At 43.4% G+C, this 19,797-nt stretch overlaps 1 protein-coding gene across 1 annotated transcript in view; it reads left to right on the plus strand.

Moving 5' to 3' along the window:
- Nucleotides 1-19,797, plus strand: part of klf7b (Kruppel like factor 7b) — a 35,891-nt gene that overhangs the window by 6,474 nt on the left and 9,620 nt on the right. The gene's annotated exons all lie outside the window — the stretch shown is intronic.

Below are 19,797 nucleotides of genomic sequence, written 5' to 3' on the forward strand. Positions count from 1 at the left end.
TAGGTCATGGGTCGTGAACAGCGCAATAGTGTGTCTTCTCCTTTTTTATTAGATTCCTTTCGCGTTAGCCAAAAATTAAGAATGGGAACATGCTCTTTGGTATCAGCTCTTTGGTCTGAATGGGTTACCATGAATCAGCATGAGCCAGACAGCACTGAGTCACCCACTGGGATTTAACAGCATGATATCATAAAGCCAAGCCATTGTACCAAGCATTTCCTGGATTCACTCTCTGCTACACAACAGAACGAACAAACATCAACACAGTCTGTTCGGTGCTGTGGTTCCATTGTACGTCCATGTTCTTTCTCTGCATTTCCTCATGTGGCTGAGAACTCAGCTGTACACTACAGTAGAGTATACAGTAAGATCCCAGCTGATCCCGATCTCTCTCTCTCTCTCTCTCTCTCTCTCTCTCTCTCTCTCTCTCTTTTTAAAAGACCCAACCAGATTCGATCAGTCCAACCCCGACAGCTGACAGTAATTAGAGTCTGGCATGAGGCAGCAGACTCTTTCATGAACAAGGCTAAACCAGGTCTTCTTTGAAGTGGGGCAACTTCGCTTGCATACTCGTGTTGTTTTTTCGACAAGCATGTTGCTAGCATACTCGACTTTTTGCACAAGCTTGCAATTTTGTGACAACATGAAAATGTCTCCAACCTGCAAAAACAGCTCAGTAAACAAACAGCTACACCAAAAGTGTGAACGGCTTCAGATTTGAAAATCCGTTAAGTTAAAGAAAATCCATTAAGTTCCAGAGACGCAGCATAGATTGTACTCGATCATAATTCCTGCAGTTTGTACTGTCATTTCAGCAGTGTGAAATTACCTCCACAATCTGCTTTGTAAGGGACACCGAGACCTCACCCACAACGGCTGATTGAAAGCTGTTTACCAAACATCAGTTGCTACGAAATTTGGCAGTTGCCGTATAATTTATTTTCTCTGCTAGATGTAGATCAAAGTAGGTGTCAAATTGGCAGTCTGTAGGTTGTCTTGCAATGAGGTTTCCTAAATGAGAAACCAAGATAATTAGCATTTACATGGCAGAATGGTCAAAAAAAAACAATCATTAGAAGTGTTGCAGGTGAGCAAGACTTGGCTTTGAAACGTGGTGGGTGTTTTGTTTTTTTTTTAAACAAAAAGTATAGAAATTATTTCATGGATTCAGCAACTATTAATGTGTTTTTAATCCCTTAATATTAAAACACCAGAGCAGTTCTCTGATAGAAACACAGCCTTCATTGGTTTGTCTAAGATTCTTCCATGGTCTGACTCACAAGGCAGCTGAGTGACTCTGTGTAATGTCATATGTGTGTATATATATAGGACTGTTTATGAGTGTGCACGTTATTGACTGGATATGCCTTGCATATTTACTCAATTGATTGACAGCTGTGAAAATCCATACCTTTGCAGAAGAAGTTGAAGAGTCGTTACCATTTACAGTTTGCATTAACACGTCCAGATCCATAAGCTCTGGGGTTTAAAAAGAATTTTTCAAGGGTTGGATATCCTATCACCCAGCTGCTCCAGCCCTCATTGCCAGAGACACTTCTGTGTTGTCCTCTGATGAATACAGTGCTGAGAGTCCTTCAGGAAGCGCTAATGACAACTACCTTCATCCTCCTGACTCTGACCTCCTTCTGCTGACCATCTAATTATCCCCTTGTCTATCGGGGCACTGATGGATGCGGCCTTGTTGTCAGAGAGATCAAGAGATTTTCAGGGTCTCCATGTGAAATAGGGGCGTTTGGTCGAGAGGTGAGGTGGGGGTTGGTGGCCACTTCTCTGACTGCTTTTCAAGTGTCTGTTAACCCACACAAAGGAGGAGCAGTGACGGGACGGAGTGAGAAAGGTGAGTAAGACAGAGAATTTTGAATGCATCTTTATGCATGAGGCCTAGCGTCCCCTCAGCCTGATGGAGAGGCAGCTTAACTACTCAAGTGTTTGATTAACAGTCAGTGAGGAACCAGCCATTGTTCTCTAAGTGCACATAGTGTTTAATACACGCAGAAACAAATGCACTCAGACTGACTGACAGTTTGATGGTATATTTTGTCTCGATTTAAAAGAGGACAAAACTCAAGCCGATTTAAACTTTTCCAGTTTATTCAACCATGTATTCCAGGCTAGTATGTTTAGCATAGACTGGAAGCGAGTTGGAGATGAGTAATATATAATGATATTTTTGGTATTCCTAACCAGCTATAAGTAGCACGGCAGAATGTCAAAACAGTTGAAGAAAGAGGGAGTGAAGAAAGAGAGGGAAGGGAGTCATGTGAAGAAGCGAAGGGCATCTCAGCATGGAGGAGAGAGCTTATGTTTATTCAACTGCTTCTGTGCTTGGGAGGGGTAGAAGAGCCTCCCACACTGTTCTTCGTTTCGCTCTCCGGTCGACCTGCTGGAAATTCCCTCCTCACATCCCGCTCTTTTAAAGCCATCTTCCAGACACACATGTGACGGACTTGGAGCTGCTTTCAGATTCACTCTTGCTCATTTTCCACAGCTGGGTATGACTGAGAATGGGGGTGTTACTTTACACCCTGAAAGAAAAGGGAGAACTTTTGGTTTTGTTTGTGATACTCCTTGTTTCCCGAGCACATAAAATCTTCTTTTACTCACAAAAGCTTCTTTTGCTTTCTAAATCAAGATATTCCTCAGAGATGAGAACACAAAACATGGTTAACTGAATATGACCTTGAAGAAAGAAGGCCCGGAGGCCTTTTTGTGTGTGTGTGTGTGTGTGTGTGTGTGTGTGTGTATATACATACACCAGGGCAGGGCTGCAGATGTGTTTGTTTTGGTAGCAGTGAGTTACAGTGAGGAGGCATCAGACACAACACTAGCTGTACGTTCAAACAAAACACTCGGGGACGACAGGTACTTTCCATCAAGGAGAGAATCACCTACAGGGTTTCTTCTGTGTCCTGAAATAAACCCAGAAAGTGAAAGAAAAACCAAACCACAGAACAAAACACAGGCTCTGTGAATATGTAACTTGGATTCATGGCCTGGAATTAATACCTTGGGGTAGTTTTTGATTCTGAAACAAGTGAGATCGTTGTTGTTTTGGGACATTAGACAAAATCATGCGACTATTCGGACATTCTTTTTCTCAGAAAACAATTTAAGAGCTGCAGTGTGATGATTTGCTTGTACTGGTGTGTGTGTGTGTGTGTGTGTGTGTGGCGGGGGGGGTATTGGTGGTATTTGCATATGCTCTGTGTCCAGTGACTACATGACCTGGCTGCTGTCCAGAATCCCATTGTGTTGCTCCTGGCCTGCTCAATTCCACTGATTTCTCTCTCTCACTTATTCCAAGCTGCTGCTGCAGGCAAGGTTGGCATGCATTGCCCCATGCAGCGCTTCCTGCCTAACTATAACATGTCTGCCCACTAAAGAGATGGAGAGAAAATAAAAAGGGCAGATGCCCCCTTGGCACTCAATCCCTTCTCTCTCTAGTGGAGCAGACTGATGTACACACTATGCTTTGTGCTCTCGTGAGCAGAAAATGCTCTGTAGAGATTTCAAAAACAGTGTGCCAGAGAGATGACTTTGAGCACAGTTTTGCAGTGGGACTTCCCCATGCAAAGCAGATCTGAAGATGCCATTCACAGCAAATTTCACATGTGGTTTCGCTGTTAGGTTTGTGGCAGTAAAAGTTCTACATTGCATATAATGCTTTCTAGTAGTCAGGAAATGAAACCTTACATTGGTTCTTCTACTATAAATCCCTACAACTCTTTTCATCATTGTTCTGGTTAAAACTCCAAGCGTTGACCACACGGGTGCTTTTCTGGGGGTTTTTTTTGTATTCCAAGGTTCATGCCAGGTGGCATAATGCATGCCTAATATAGTCCTGGCTATGGATTCACTAGTGCTGCTGTCTTCCCTCAAAGTGTCTGTATGCCGCTCTGCTGTGAGACCCACCTGTTCCCCTCTGCTGGCATGATCTAGTTTTTCAGTGAAAAAGACAAACGAGGGCTTCTGTATCCTCCACCGTGACCTCACATTCAAATTAAAGAGCAGCCACATGCCAGCGGATTTGACATTAACATCCCCCAGACAGGCTATAAAAATATGCAGTACAAAAAGAAAAGAAAGGTACTTAAGCAAAACCATAAAAATTGATGAAAGGCCCTTTAGTTTGTCTCCCATATAACAAATTGCAAGTTCTTTTCATGCTTAAAATGATCACAAATAACATTTAGATATTTAAAAATTGAAGAGAAGCCAAATGTTTGGGTTGCAGAGCTGCAGGCTATACTAGTAACCCCCCACCCTCCTCTTATAATTCTGCTATGATGTCAGCATCGATTCTCCTGAATATTCGGGAACCAATAAGGGTTTTTTTTTTGAGCGAGTGGGGCTTGTATGTTGTACTCAGCCATTAGGGCTTGTGTATGGCACCGTTAAGTGGGCCACATGCAGAGTGTTGTCGACCTTGGGAATTCGTCCTTCTCGCTAAGACTTTCAGCCTCTCCTCTTGTTTTGCACAGCCACGCCAAGACCTATTTTTCAAGGGAGGGGAAAAAAAAGCACCCCATTCAAATTGTTGTCACATTTACATGCAAGAAGGGTGATAGAAACTGATTTGGGATTCATTTGCAAGAGCGTTTGCGGGTGCGTTAGTGAGATTCTTTTAGCACTCTCTACTTCAGTCACCTGGCTGAGAGATGTATGATGATGTTCACACCATCTGGTGGAGTTGCTTTAGAAACAGGACGAAGAAGTAATTATGATCTGGAAGGTACAGCCGGCGCATTGGTGGCGGGGCATGGAGTGCAAAGTCTGTCTCCTCTAAAAGGGAGCCTGCACCAGTGCATAGCTATGTGGGTCGCCAGCTATTTTAATCTGCTATGTTGCTGGGAATACCTGAGGGATTGGCCAGGCGCTGTCGGAATGGGGGCTGTGTGTGTGTGTGTGTGTGTGTGTGTGTGTGTGTGTGTGTGTGTGTAAATTGCTTGTGTAGCCGAGAAAGGGTGTGTGTGTGTGTGTGTGTGTGTGTGTGTGTGTGTGTGTGTAAGAGACTGCTGAACGTTGATGGACCAGTATCGAGTGTTTATCCCTCTGTCACATTCATGTAGCAAGTAGTGTGTGCTTTTAGCCAGAGAGTGCTGCTCTATGCAAGGCCTGTAGTGTCTAACAGACTTTGTTCCTTTCAGATCACACACACACACACACACACACACGTCTCATCTGAATGCTTCCTCTATAGCTTTTCACAGACAGGTCAACAGCTTAATTCTTCACGGACAGTGGAAGTGACTCATCTTCGCTCTTATTCAGTATTTCGAATGAGATCACCAAATAACTCTAAGTGCTAAGTGTTGCCCTGCACTACCATACTGTAGATTCCTGGAAAAAGGATGAAGTAATCCCTCTGACTAGTTCTACTTTTGACTAATCTTCCCAGCAACCATGCCGTCATCATATTTTCTGTGACCTTGTGGTAGACCAATGCAGGCGTGCAGACGGGAGTAAGGAGTATAATGAGTGCAGCACGTACACAAACGTGGGCCCCCCCTGCAGTGCAGACAGGTGTGATGGCAGCAGGGGTACCTGCTGAACCAGCCTGCCCTGACGTGGAGCACGGTGGCTTCAAAAAGCTCAGCTCCCAGTCTGGCGTTATTTATACACTAAACAGGTTGGGGCACCTCGGGTAAGCACACTGACGCCGGAGGGGCAAAAACTGGAGCTCCACATGGTCAACCATAGAGACACTGCTGACTCCCCTGGCCTACCTTCACAGTTCACTTTTGGCAAAGGCTCTCCCTTTTTTGTGGCTTCCATTGTAGTCAGGAATTAATGGACTGCAAAGGCATTCATCAAGTCCCAGTTAGGTTTCCTTTTTATGTCTCTGTAGCAGTTGTGTCAGACGCTGTAATTGGGTTCAAAGTACCATCACTGTAAAAGGCTGCGTGGGAGTGAGTCAGAAGAGGGCGGGGCCCTTGCCGTCTCAGGTGACCTCACTCTCGGCCTAACTACTCTGGAAGGGGGGAGGGGGTGGGGTGGGGTAGAGGGTTGTGGGCGGAGAGATGAGGTCATCCTTTGAGTCTGCATGAGGGATTTGTATAGGCAGCTTTGTGTATTCGAGCGTTTGCATGAGTGATGGATACTGAGGAAGAGTGGAAAAAAAGACAAGCACTTTTCAAGATTTCCTTCTCTTTCTTCGTGGTGAAGATATAAGAGTAGATATGTTCAAGATAAATAATAACTACACACGTTTGTGTTTGCGTGTCCGCGGGAGCGTGTTTTTATACGGACAGCAGATTGTGAAGCCAGCGACGGCGAAATACAATGGGTTCATTCACACTCGAGACAGTGCTCAAAAAGGTGGCATCACAGCTATGCATGTCTGTAATCTTTAGTTGTGGATTGTGGTTCTCTAGAGGAGATTTTGTGTGTCATCTTATGATAGCCGACCCATCCCACCCCACCCCACCCCCTTCACCAGACACACACACACCCTGTCTCAGTGTCGACCGGCTGAGTGGCAGGCATTTTGTCTGGTGTTTAGGAGATGAGATATCAGAAGAGGAAAGGACACTGTGCACAGATTGAGATATCACAACAAAGCTGTGGCGCTTCGTTCTGTATTTCAAGCACGTAACTGGAGAAGTAGAAACAGACCAGAGGAGGTATTTCTAAAGCAGCTATCTTCATTTGAGATGGCGCTGATACATGTGTTTTGTTTTTGTTTTTGTTTTTTCCCCAAAATGCTTTTAAAGCCGAGTTATTGCTGCTAGTTCACGTTTACTCTCTCATACTTGTGTCTAACATTCAGTCTGCTTTAAAATTACAAATTGATTACTTTCTCTTATTTAATAGTCGAAGCAGCCTGTGAAATGGCCCTCAAGATTTGGTTTTATACGGCAGAATTTTCAGTATTTATGATAAAACAACAGCCTTATTGCTCTTGATAATATTTCATCAGAACACCTCAATTGGTTTTCCAATGCCTTAAATTATCTCAAAGTGCCCATGTTTACCCATTCTTTGACATAATCACTGGGGGAAAATAAGAGCACAGGAACAAGCAAAGGAGTTTGTTGTCCCATAAAACACGAGCTGAGCTCACTTGGTGTAATTACCATTCTGCAAGATAATTATAAAGAGGACAGAGTCAGGGATGAAAAAGTCATTTACGTGCTCCTTAGTGAGCAACGGCAATTAACTGGGTTGCTTAACCTGGTGCTGAAAAATTGGGTTGGGCCGGGATCTTGTGCAGTTATCACACAAAACAGAACCCACCAGGCCTCCTGTATCTCTCAGAGGTGAGCTTCTAAAAGGGGGTTCATGCGAGTTGTTAAATTTTTTAAGCGGCTTTGCAAAATCAACATTCCTCATTTTGTTTTGGAGCCTTTCAAGCATGAAAAATCCCTATAGCACAAAAGCTTTTCAGCAGCCCTACTATAAGATTGGTTGAGGGCCTGAATATGGGAGCGACGAGGGGGGGATTTTTGTTATCTTAACTGCCTTTGTCCATCACTGCTGGCTAATGTAGACTTTTAATTTTTATTGGTTATAGCCATCTACACTCTCTGGCAAACCCTCTTCACATCTTAAGCAACACTTTCACAATGGTTCACAGTGATGCTACTCTGGAATGCACCAAGCAAGGTCTTTTTGTGCATTTGTTCTTATCTGTAGAATAGCAATCAGGGCGTGAGGCAAGGAAGTATGGCATAACTTGTGCCAACTTCTTAGCAGCAAGTCATCCGAGGTATCTGGAGCGATTATAGGCCTGTACGATATCCAAAATCTTTGTGCTACACAGAGTCACTGTCTTTTTTATTTAGATAAAACAGGAAACCTCCTCAGATACATGGAATGTGTTTCCTCTCTATTAGGCCCTCCTCGTCACTGCTGTCGCACTCTCTGTTTGTGACATTCTGTAGTCGGGAACAAAGGACTGTGTAGAATTTATTTTACCGAAATAAAATAATATTGTGCAAATGCAAAAAGCCTTGATTGTTGTTTATTACTGTTGATTAGAAAGTATCTATAAAGTTTAGGAAGTTTGTTCATTTGGTGCAGATGTTGTGAGATCCAGCCCCAAACCTCCAATGCCCTCAAGGTTGCATGACTCACAGACTATTGTGCTTGCCTTCAGCAAGGAAAAGGAAGCAGGAATTCCTGACTGACCAGCCCCACAGCATGGATGGTGTAACAGGGGCTTCTTCCAGAGCTTAAAGGCAATAAGGTGAAAGGGGACTGGCAAGAGCACGGTGAACTGACATCTGAAGTATCTAAACTAGCGTCGCTGTGACATAACTCTGAATAAGGGAAGTCTACACACCAGTCCTCATGCTCGGGTTATTTTAGCCGTGTGGTTTCCCGCACGTAAAGCAGTAGGTTGAAAGTGCAGAGGTATCTTTTGGACAGCAGCCCAGAAAAGGTAAAAAGAGAGAGCTCAGAGCTGTTGTCTTTCATATAAGTGTTAGTAAATGGATGTAGCGGATTTCTTGCGGTAATGCTTACCACCGCCACCACCCCACCCCCCGAAAAATAGATAGCTCACTCGAACGAAGTGCTCATAGATTCACGATTGATCCAGCCAACTGACACAGGATGCTTTAATATAGCTTCTGCAGCTGAAACTCTCTCCTTCAAAGAACTTAGCCTGATAGTCAGATGACTTGCCTGTGCCCGTGTGCATGTAATACAAGCTCTCCATACACACAATACCCAAAGGACTATGCATCTTGAGACAAAAAAGCCCCAGAGTCAGCCCCCGCCTCCAGCTCTCTCTTTGTTGCCCATCTCCTTTTGTCTCGCCACACTCTCTCCTCTTGTTCTCTTTTGTCTTCTGGTGTTGTACCACCCCCCCACCACCCCCACCCCACCCGAGCACTGATCTCTTTGCAGTGAGTAATGAAGATTATCTTACACAATGGGAACCCCCCCCCCATGCTTGCATACTTTCTCTCACACACAAAACACACAGATATAAACACACCAGTATCCCTCGCTTAGTCTCCAGAATCTCATAACAAGCTGTTAACCCCACTTAAAAGTGCCCCCTTTCAATCGGCTTGCAATAGGAATAATCCTGCTTGAGCGATGTAATGTAAATCGCTGTATCCTGATTAGATTACCCCAGTACCACCAGCCAGCGTCCATTAGCCGACCCATCCACAGATAAACAGCAGCTCGTCCCCCAAATCCAGTTAAAGGAAGACAGGGACCCATTCTTTGGGGCTAAGTCTGCTTAGAATAAATGCTGTCTCTCTGGCTTTGTTGGCATGATTGTCCTATATTTGGCATCTTGGCACAAATCTTCATATTCTCATACCTTCTCAGTGTGTCTTCAGCTGTTATGAATCTTTCATCATTGTTTAATAGAGCTGGTATTTATAGATCATACATGGTACAAGAACTCAAAGATATTTGCCTTTATAATCACTTTTAATTCTCAATTCTACAGCAGTGATTTTCTTACTAGCAACTTCCATTCACAAGGCATTATGCTAATTCTCTGCTGTGCCTTGCTACCCAAAAAATGTAATCTGGTCACAAGCACTAACTGGTTCAAGGTTAAATGGTTTCTAAGAAACAATTCAGTGTTTTTTTTTTTTTCTTTCTTTTCTTCTTTTTCTGAATGACGTTTATTCACCAGTTGAAGCATTTATCTGTAAAACCACTATTCTATCACAATGAATAAAGAGTAATTACTAGTTTCCTAAAAACAAGTTCCTTTCTTGTCCTTGCGTCCCCCCTCCCCTGCTTGAGTAAAGTGAGTTTGACTGGATGTTAATGGGACCTGTGTTGGTTAGGGACCTGATCAAGGGGACATTGTTTCTTAGACAAACATTTGCTGATAAAACCAAATCAGTGCAGGGTTCCTTCTTTCACAGACTTTTTCCGTCTCCTTTCACACGTTTGCCACCATTTTGCGAGCTAAATCGGTGTTTGTAGAATTCAGTAAAACAGTATTTGGTGGCCACACAAGCGTATTTATTCATTAGCTGCAGCTGTGTAACGTCAAGCCTACAGTCTCCTTGTGTGTCTGGGTACAGATGGAGAAGTTGGCAGAAGCAGATCTCCAGTGGCAGTGCCATTGCCCATTTATTCTTTAGAAACCCCATCAGTCCTCACTTCAATTAAGAGTTAATACGTTATGATAATAATTAGCAGTGGCAACTCTGTCTAGACGGGGATTATGCCAGTGGTCCATTAAGGCTTGTAGGATATATGGAACAATGGAAATTGAATTTCCGGGTCTAACTTGGACAATTGACATTTCTGTCCCCAACCTGTGAGCAGTGAGCGAGTTACCTCCTCTGACTGCTGGAATACTGTCTCATATCAAACTAATAACTGATCTGATTATCAGGCTTCCAAACGTCACTTTCTTTATTGCAAGCTAGTACGAAGGTACACACTGGTGGTAATCCCTACCACCAATGCTGTTTAGTCTACATAACATCTGCTAATTATTACGCATGGCCATGGTGAGCATTATGAGATGCAGAAAAATGAGTCATGCGAATGTAAGTGAATGAGTCTACAGAGAAATAAGGTATAATGAAGTTCTTCCAGGCTTGTCGACGAAGAGACGACGCTTTCTTTGACCAGCGCGTCACTGTTTTTAGCATCGATTGGATGAGGTGTTTTCTTCTCCTCAGGAGGCAATCTTCAGACTGCCTCGGGAAAGATCATGTCATAATAAACCTGTCTCGGTTATGTCACGAACTTGAACGGGGTCCTAATGCACTGCCAAGGACTGTCAGCATGCATCAGCTCATGCACACCTCCGACTAATGAATATTTTCCTGTCTCTTTACCTGATTTCAGGCTAGAATACTCTGACGACGTATGCTGTTCAAAGCACATTTGTTTTATGGCACAATACATCTTGAAGGGATTATAATTTGGAACTCTTTAAAATAAAACTGAATCTAATATCAAGGGAATTTTAGCCGTAAAGAACATTTTTTAATTCCTATGTAAATAACCACTCCTATAGCCCTGATCCTCAGGAAACAGGAAGGAAAAAGCAAAGCCTGAATCCGGAGACGGACAAAAAAGGAAATGTTGAATTAGCCGTAAAATTCCATCATATATCTTTCATCACCAACATCATTTTTTTTTTTTTTTTCCCCTTTTGTTTTCTGGGTAACCACTTAACCTAAACCCAGCAGACCCAAATGAAATTATGCCAATTTTCAGCACACCTCTGTGATCCTTTCAAAAATACAATAAAATAACGAAACGCCAACAATGTGGCTGCCATGGAAACAGCTTCAGGGCCCGCTGTGCTCGTCTGAGGCTGAGTCTCTGTCTGGATTTCCGCTCATCTCCCAGAGGAGCTGCCTGGTGCTCACCAGCCACAGACCCAGAAGAGGAAGAGGAAGCAAGAGCCGGAGTTCATCCAGTGAAGTGCCTAAGAAGGCCGGTCTTGCAGCACAGGATTTAAGTGCAGGAAGGAGAATGGCGAGTACACAAAGGATGAGAGTGCGATTAAACAATGAATTTGTCATGAACCGGCAAATTCCTATCGCACAATGAGTATGCAATTAGCTTTTGGGAAGAGAGTAAATATTGATACAAAGTAATGAGTGTGTTGAATTTTGCATAATCTCCCATCCAAAGCCAGTCTTAGCCTTTCACTGAGAGCGTTTTAAGGCGATCACATTTCCTCCGTTCTGCTAGGATACTTTCTTTTCTAAGTAAGTATTTCATTTCATTTTCATTGCTACCTTGAGGATGTGCTGCACCATTTCCTGCAGAAATCACGTCCCTTTTGTGAACATCTGGCACCAGCGCTGTAATCAGGCAGAAAACTCTAGTGGGTTATGCAAAGGAACATCAGGAAAATGACACTAATCATTATCCTAATTGGCATTACATTATTAAAGGTAATGTACGAGGTTATGTCATACAGACTGATAACACACACACACACAGGATCACGGCAATCTTCGTGTTCTTCATTTCTTCTTCTTCTCCCATACATGAGACATCATAAATGATACTATTTCTTCTTTTTTGTATTAGATATGGTGTATTTTATTTTTATTCTGGTTCGTAACCTATGCGGTGATGTATTGTAACTGCCTGATGGACGTGTTGGTTTCGTTGCGTATGCAATGGCGGTTAAAGCATCTCATCTTATGTTAGACTTATACAATTTATCTAAAGACAGTAGCAGTACATCTTCACTTCTGTCACAAAATCATCTCCTGACGACTTCTAGACGTCATAAGGTATCAGGAATGGCTATTCATATTAAGTGTGGTTGTAATTGCATAACCTAGGCTGCAGTTGCCAGACCGCATCGTATACGTGGTTGAAAAAAAAGGGAAAAACTATCATAGTGTGTCAAGAACATGAGACCTGCCACGTATAAGCTGCTTGGGTGTGGAGACTAATGGCCAGCGTGTATTGATTTTCTGTTTTCTACTAAGCCTACACATGGAAGGTCAGGGTTACGCTGTCTCTTGGCTCAGTGATGTGGAAAGAAAACCAAACCAATCTTATCACGATAAGAGATCGAACAGTTCAATCGGTTATAAAGGTATACTGTATTTATATACAGGGTTGTGTGCAAATATATTAGTGTGACTTGTTTTTTTTTTTTTCTATAACAACGTCAAGGTTCTATAACAACGTCAAGGTCATATCCTTTGACACTGTAAGCTCTTGGATGTTTTAGTTTTCCAGTTTGTGTTGGCTGCCAGGCTTATAAGCTGTAGGAGTTGCTTTTGCACATAGACACAAGGGATTTAACTATCGCCTGGTATCCAGGCAACCACAACAATAACGATACGCATATGTAAATGCAGGACTTGTGTGGCACACAGTTGGCCTCTTTTTTTTTTTTTTTTTCTCTCCCCTCTCCTTCCGAGAAATCAAGTGCACAGTTTTCACCAGTGTAGAAGGTTTGCCGAGAAATCTGGCACTGAGAAAACAGCAACAACAAGGCAGCGAGAGCCCACAGAGTGTCTTTCTGCAGCTGGCTTGCTAAGTGTAATCCGTCCCCTGTCTTTAATGTCTCTTATATGTTCTACAGTTTCACAGATTTAACCCTCTGTCCTGCAGTAACGTATCACAAATGCGATGAGATCATGGTAACAAATGTCGGACACACAGCCTTTTCTGTCATTTGTTGTGCCTCGAAATATCGATTCAAAACGTCTGACTGAAAATGTCCCTGATTTCTAATGACACAGCTTGGCTTGCTTTTGGAACTGCAGGAAAAAACAAGGCATCACGTCATCCTGGAAAGTGCAGTGGAACGAGATATGGTTCTTATCAATAGACTTTAACAGGATTTTACCAATTCTTTGAAGCATGTCTTGTGCCTTAAAAATCTCTAGAAGTGCCTTGTTTGCATTTAATTGGCTTCCGGGGTGAAATACATTCCCATCCACATTGCATGTGATTTATTTATTTGTCTTTTACTATGGACAAATGTCAGAGGGCACGGCCCAATATGAAAGCCAGCAAGTGTGTGTGTGTGTGTGTGTGTGTGTGCAGCCTGTGCATCGGTGGCCACAGGCCAAATGAAACTGGATTAAATTATCCGTCCAAATTAAAAGAGCATATCTGGGCTGTCCCAACTAACAGCTGTTAGCATTTTTCTTCCACATGGATCGCCTACATTCATTTATTTTATGGCCCATGTTTATTAGGCCGAGCGTGATGAGGACGGAGCGGAGTAGACGGTTAGTGCCCAGGTGCTAATTGACTTGCTGTGCTATTGTGTTTTGCGTGTGTGTTCGTATGTGTGTTGGGGAGGGGGACAGTAAGGCTACTGTACTGAGCTGGAGGGGGTGATGTGTGGGGTGACACAGGTGCAGAAGCAGGCATAGAGGAGGGCCATTACACAGCAGGAGAGTCTGAGTGGACTCACTCCATCATAAACCGCTCATTAAAATTTCATAGTTGTCAAGAAAGAGGAGGAGAGACCGGACAGAGTAGGATATATACCGTAGAGTTGCCTCGGAAATAAGTTTGTAACACAGATCGTTGCCGACACACTCGTTTGTCCTTAGGTCTGAAGCGTGTGCATCGTGTCTTGGAGTTTGTTGTTGCGATTGTTGCGAGCGGCTGTCAGCTCTCGAGCCGTTTGCAGTTCAGAATGTTGTAGTTTAGCGTTACTGACGGCTGGTGGAATGATTCGGGTGATCGTTCTCAGATGTGTCTCTATTCACACAAAAAAAGATGCTGAAATCCCCTTTGTGAGACAGCGGTTGTGATAGAGCAAGTCTTTCATTTAGAAAGCTTTCTTTGATGGTGGGAATTGCAAGCAAGATCAAAAGGAATCGCTCGGGCCACTCGAGCGCTGTACCGAGCTGACGTATGTTGACTTTTCACATAAGTGCCTTTCAATTTATTTGTCCATTAACCCTTTTATTGGGACAGTTTTTCATGCTTTTGTTGGGTCTTTTGTTAGGAAACTGGCTGTTAGATACGCCACTTCATTGGTTTTATGGCCACTTTTCAATAGGGCAACCAAAAGCACACACACCCTTACCAAAATAAATAGGCACACACAGTTAGTCAAACACACACACACACACAGTAAATCACAAAGTGCTCTCTGCCACATGGTGTAACTGTATCCTCTAAATGTCAGGATTCCTGGGGCTTAGAACCAGGGGGATGGGCAGATGACAGTGAATGAAGTGTGGAAGGTCCCAGACCGTGTGTGTGTGTGTGTATTGGACTTCTGCTCATCATTATTGTCTGAACAACAGGCCAAAAGTGGCAGCCCCTGCCTCTGGGCCCTACCACCCAGCCAGAAAGGTGAGCAAATTCATGAAATCCTATCTAGGACAGCATGGGCCTCAGATTACTGTGATGTGCATCCCGTGGTGATGATGGTTTAAATGTCATTGGGACTGATAGGATCTACCTCTGACAGAATGTGTGTGGCTGACTAGCTTCGTTCGTCCTTCTCTCTCTCTCTCTCTCTCTCTCTCTCTCTCTCTCTCTCTCTCTCTGTGCAACCCGAGGGGTGGTCCGTCATGGACATGCAACAGAGATTCAAAACACTTTCTGCAGTTGATGATAAGCGTCTGTCACTTGGCACAATGGCTTTCCCAGGGTTTCTCAGTAATTGTCATGTCGTTACAGAGCTAATGGTGCAGCAGCCGCCACAGGCTCCTTAGCCAAAAAAGAAAGCGAAAAACTAAAATAAAAAAAAGAAGTGTGTCTGTGTGTGTCTGTGTGTGTCTGTGTGTGTCTGTGTGTGTCTGTGTGTGTCTGTGTGTGTCTGTGTGTGTGTGCAGTATGTGTCTGTGTGTATACTGTGTGTGTGTGTGTGTGCATGTGTATACTGTGTGTGTGTGCATGTGTATACCGCGTGTGCGCGTGTTTATACCGTGTACCGTATACACATAGTACCGTATACACATAGTATACACATGCACACACAGTATACATGCGTGCACGTGTATACACGCACACAAACACAGTATATGCGTGTGTGCATGTGTATACTATGTGTGCGCGTGTATACTGTGTGCGCGCGCGTGTATACTGTGTGCGCGCGCGTGTATACTGTGTGCGCGCGCGTGTATACTGTGTGCGCGCGCGTGTATACTGTGTGCGCGCGCGTGTATACTGTGTGCGCGCGCGTGTATACTGTGTGCGCGCGCGCGTATACTGTGTGCGCGCGCGCGTATACTGTGTGCGCGCGCGCGTATACTGTGTGTGCGCGCGCGTATACTGTGTGTGCGCGCGTGTATACTGTGTGTGCGCACGTGTATACTGTGTGCGTGTGTATACTGTGTGCGCGCGCGTATACTGTGCGTGCGCGCACGTATACTGTGTGTGCGCGCGCGTATACTGTGTGTGCGCACGCGTATACTGTGTGTGCGCACGTGTATACTGTGTGTGCGCACGTGTATACTGTGTGTGCGCACGTGTATACTGTGTGTGCGTGTATACTGTGTGTGCATGTGTATACTGTGTGTGCGCGCGTGTATACTGTGTGTGCGCGCGTGTATACTGTGTGTGCGCGCGTGTATACTGTGTGTGCGTGCGTGTATACTGTGTGTGCATGTGTATACTGTGTGTGCGCGCGTGTATACTGTGTGTGTGTATACTATGTGTGCATGTGCGTATGTATGTATCACTCCAATTCAAATAAATGGAAGTAGCGAACAGGGCAAAAGACTTCCTTAAACGAATCAAGGACAGAGCCCCAATTTTACAGAAGAGTGGTTATGGTCAGTGGAATGTACGGGTGATAATAGCTGTAGTGGATAGACAGGAGCCGTGGGTTATTGTTCTAGGCACTGCAGGGGACAGCAAATATGGCATATCATAGACAGATTTCATCACGCCAGCTCATTGAAAGCGACACCATTTCCATGCAGAATCACAGTGCGAGCTGGATAGAGACTCGTCTCTCCTTCCCACTTCACTTCAGCCTCCATGGTGGGAGCAAAAAAATCCCAAAGTGGAAGGCTTTTTTTTTTTTTTTTTATTCATTCTAATGGCAATAAAAATCAAGGGGTAGTTTTTAGTTACCGCTCTATTTTACTCACACAAACACGTACGTGATGCAAGAGTACACACACTTGGGCTTCCCATCAGCAAATTAGCTGAATAAAGAGCCTCTCTTCGCCGGGTCGTTTGAGTGGCTAATTAGTCATCAGCGCATGCTGTGGAGGGAAAGAGACAGAGAGAGGGAGAGAGAGTGAGAGATCAGTGTTTCATCACGAGGTAGAGCTTCAAATAGCATCTGATGAAAGCCAAATCGCTTTAATTAAAACCTATTTGTATTTAGGGAAAAAATGTAGTTTCAATCCAAGGATACCGGGAGCAAGGGGAGGGCGAGAAGTGTTTTGGTAAATGCAGGCGGAGATGTAAAAGCATTAGTTTTAGATAATGCGCTGACTTTATTATACACACAGGGAGCGCAGACAGTGAGAGGAGCTGACTCGGACACTGGACGTAATTTTCTCTTTGTGTCTAGTTTGGACTCTAGCCGTTTTAGCTAATAGCAGTTTGGCAGTGCTCTCTCTCTCTCTCTCTCTCGCTCTCTCTCTCTCTCTCTCTCTCTCTCTCTCTCTCTCTAGCTGTCTCTTTGTGTGATAACGCCTCTTAGCACCACATCTATTATTGATGGAGCTCAGTGTTGCAGGTGCAGTAAATAAAAATATACCATTCTTACAATCGCTTGAGCAGATATCAGGTTCAATTAACACTAACCTACGACTGTGTTTGTGTAAGGAACACTGGCAAGTGATGTCTAACCAGAGACATTATTTCATCTTTCGTTCATTGTTCACACTCAGGATTCCCACAGTGCATTATTACTGCATTGTATTGTGCTCGACGTGAGTGATTAGAGACTCTAAACTCAGTAATATCAGTGAAAAGGATCTTAATTATGAAATTGTAGTACATTTAAGGAAATTTTACAGCGAGGATATTGTTATTGGCTTCAGCTTCCGATTATTCCAATTCTATATATGTGTGTGTGTGTGTGTATATGTATATGTATATATATATATATATATATATATATATATATATATATATATTTTTTTTTTTATATATATATATATATACTGCTGCTGTAGCCCATCTGCCTCAAGGTTCGACGTGTTGTGCGTTCAGAGATGCTCTTCTGCATACCTCGGTTGTAACGAGTGGTTATTTGAGTTACTTTTGCCTTTCTATCAGCTCGAACCAGTCTGGTCATTCTCCTCTGACCTCTGGCATCAACAAGGCATTTGCGCCCACAGAACTGCCGCTCACTGGATATTTTCAGGACCATTCTCTGTAAACCCTAGAGATGGTTGTGCATGAAAATCCCAGTAGATCAGCAGTTTCTGAAATACTCAGACCAGCCTGTCTGGCACCAACAACCATGTCACGTTCAAAGTCACTTAAATCACCTTTCTTCCGCATTCTGACGCTCGGTTTGAACTGCAGCAGATCGTCTTGACCAAGTCTACATGCCTAAATGCATTGAGTTGCTGCCATGTGATTGGCTGATTTAGAAATTTGCGTTAACGAGCAGTTGGACAGATGTACCTAATAAAGTGACCGGTGAGATATATATATAATATATATATATATATATATATATATATATATATATATATATATATATATATATATATATATATATATAATATACTTTTACTGGGTTTTTCTTCTCTTGCTTTATATGTTTCTGGAAGCTATAAGTGTGATCTATAAGTGGAAGCTATATATACTGAGTGTTTTCTCCTCTCTGTATTGCGTGCTTGAAAAATAAAATCGATGACTGCGAATAAGCTCTATAATAACACCGGCAACTAAAATAATTCAAGATGTAAAACTTCAGGCTGCTGCTGAAATTCTCACTCGGCAACACCTGGATAAAAGAGCGCTTATTCTCATTTCACATGGATAATTTACACACCTGCCGAGTAGTCTGAAACTCATACAAGCGTCCCAAAACGCACAAGCTTCATCTAACACTGCTGAGAAGGTTTGACTGTTAAAATAGAGGCTGCATATAAAAGGTTTCTAATGCAAGCCAGAATAACGAACAATAGCTTAGTAATATCGAATATATTTCAACATATCGATAGTACAGCATCATATATTATCCATATGCATACTTTTTAGTACGGATGCTGGATATTATAATTGTGGTGCTGTGATGAAATGTGTGTTAGTGTTAAACAACAGCTGCTGTTCTGCTGCGGTTGCTACAAATTGGTTGCGAGTCGGACTCGAGTCAGCGAGAGCCTTTTTAACCAGGTTTGACGTTCAATCACAAGCAGGAGTGTAGAGTCCTATGGAGACATATAAATACCTCAGACATCCAAAAACCTGTAGTGTGTGTGTGTGTGTGTGTGTGTAGTATAGTACTGTAGTATAGGTTTTGATTATGTACTACATGCTAGCGGTTTGTGTGCCGCTGACATCGTGCTACGGTTAAGTCTGGAGTAGAAGATGGGTGAGTCGATCCTCTAGATGCATTCCTTTATGTGTCTGAAGTTCAGATAATGGGGCGGCTGCAGTTATAATTTGTACAGATGACATGAAGAAATCAGCCAGAGGGGTTCTTTTTTTTTCTCTCCGTCCCTTTTTCCCTCCGACCCCACTGCCAAAGTGCTTTTACTGCGACATGCGGAACGGAACGCTCTAATATCCAAACTAGTCAATGTGACTGGAGGATAATATTATTAGACCGTTAGAAAAGAAACTGCTGAATAGGCAGTCAGTGAGCCATAGATTTCTTTCTCTCTCTCTCTCTCTCTCTCTCTCTCTCTCTCTCTCTCTTTTTCTCTCTTTCTCTCTCTCTCTCTCTCTCTCTCTCTCTCTCACTCTCTCTCTCTCTCATTCACTCATTGCTCAACTGAAGTATTTCTCACCTTAATGAATCCCCGCTTCACAAAAGCAGGCTAAAGGTTGATTATCTCAAGCAAGGTCCACGTTTCAAGTGAAACGCCAATGAAGAGAGTAAAAGGAACTGGCACAGAGGAAAACCATAACCCACATGGGTAAATACCTTCCACTTGTGGTTAGCAAGTAATGAAAATTCCTGGGATGTTTTATGTCTCCCCCAGAGAGACACCGAGAGGGCAGATCAGCCCAACACCTGTGCTCCATCTCATTTTGCCAAACTGCTTGTTTCTCCTGCAAGTGTGTTTTTTGACAACCTCACGACGAAACCCAAGCCCCAAGCAGAAACGGGTTTGCCAGACAAAGTGCTGATGTGCCAGTAACCTTTGTCGGTGGTGAATGTTTCTTATACCATGAGCCTATTAATACCATAATCCTGTTCAGATTCATTAATTCCGAAGGTTTAATGGCATCAGATCATAATGG

The sequence above is a fragment of the Tachysurus vachellii genome, chromosome 8 (genome assembly GCF_030014155.1).
Source record: "Tachysurus vachellii isolate PV-2020 chromosome 8, HZAU_Pvac_v1, whole genome shotgun sequence".
Taxonomy (NCBI): Eukaryota; Metazoa; Chordata; class Actinopteri; order Siluriformes; family Bagridae; genus Tachysurus; species Tachysurus vachellii.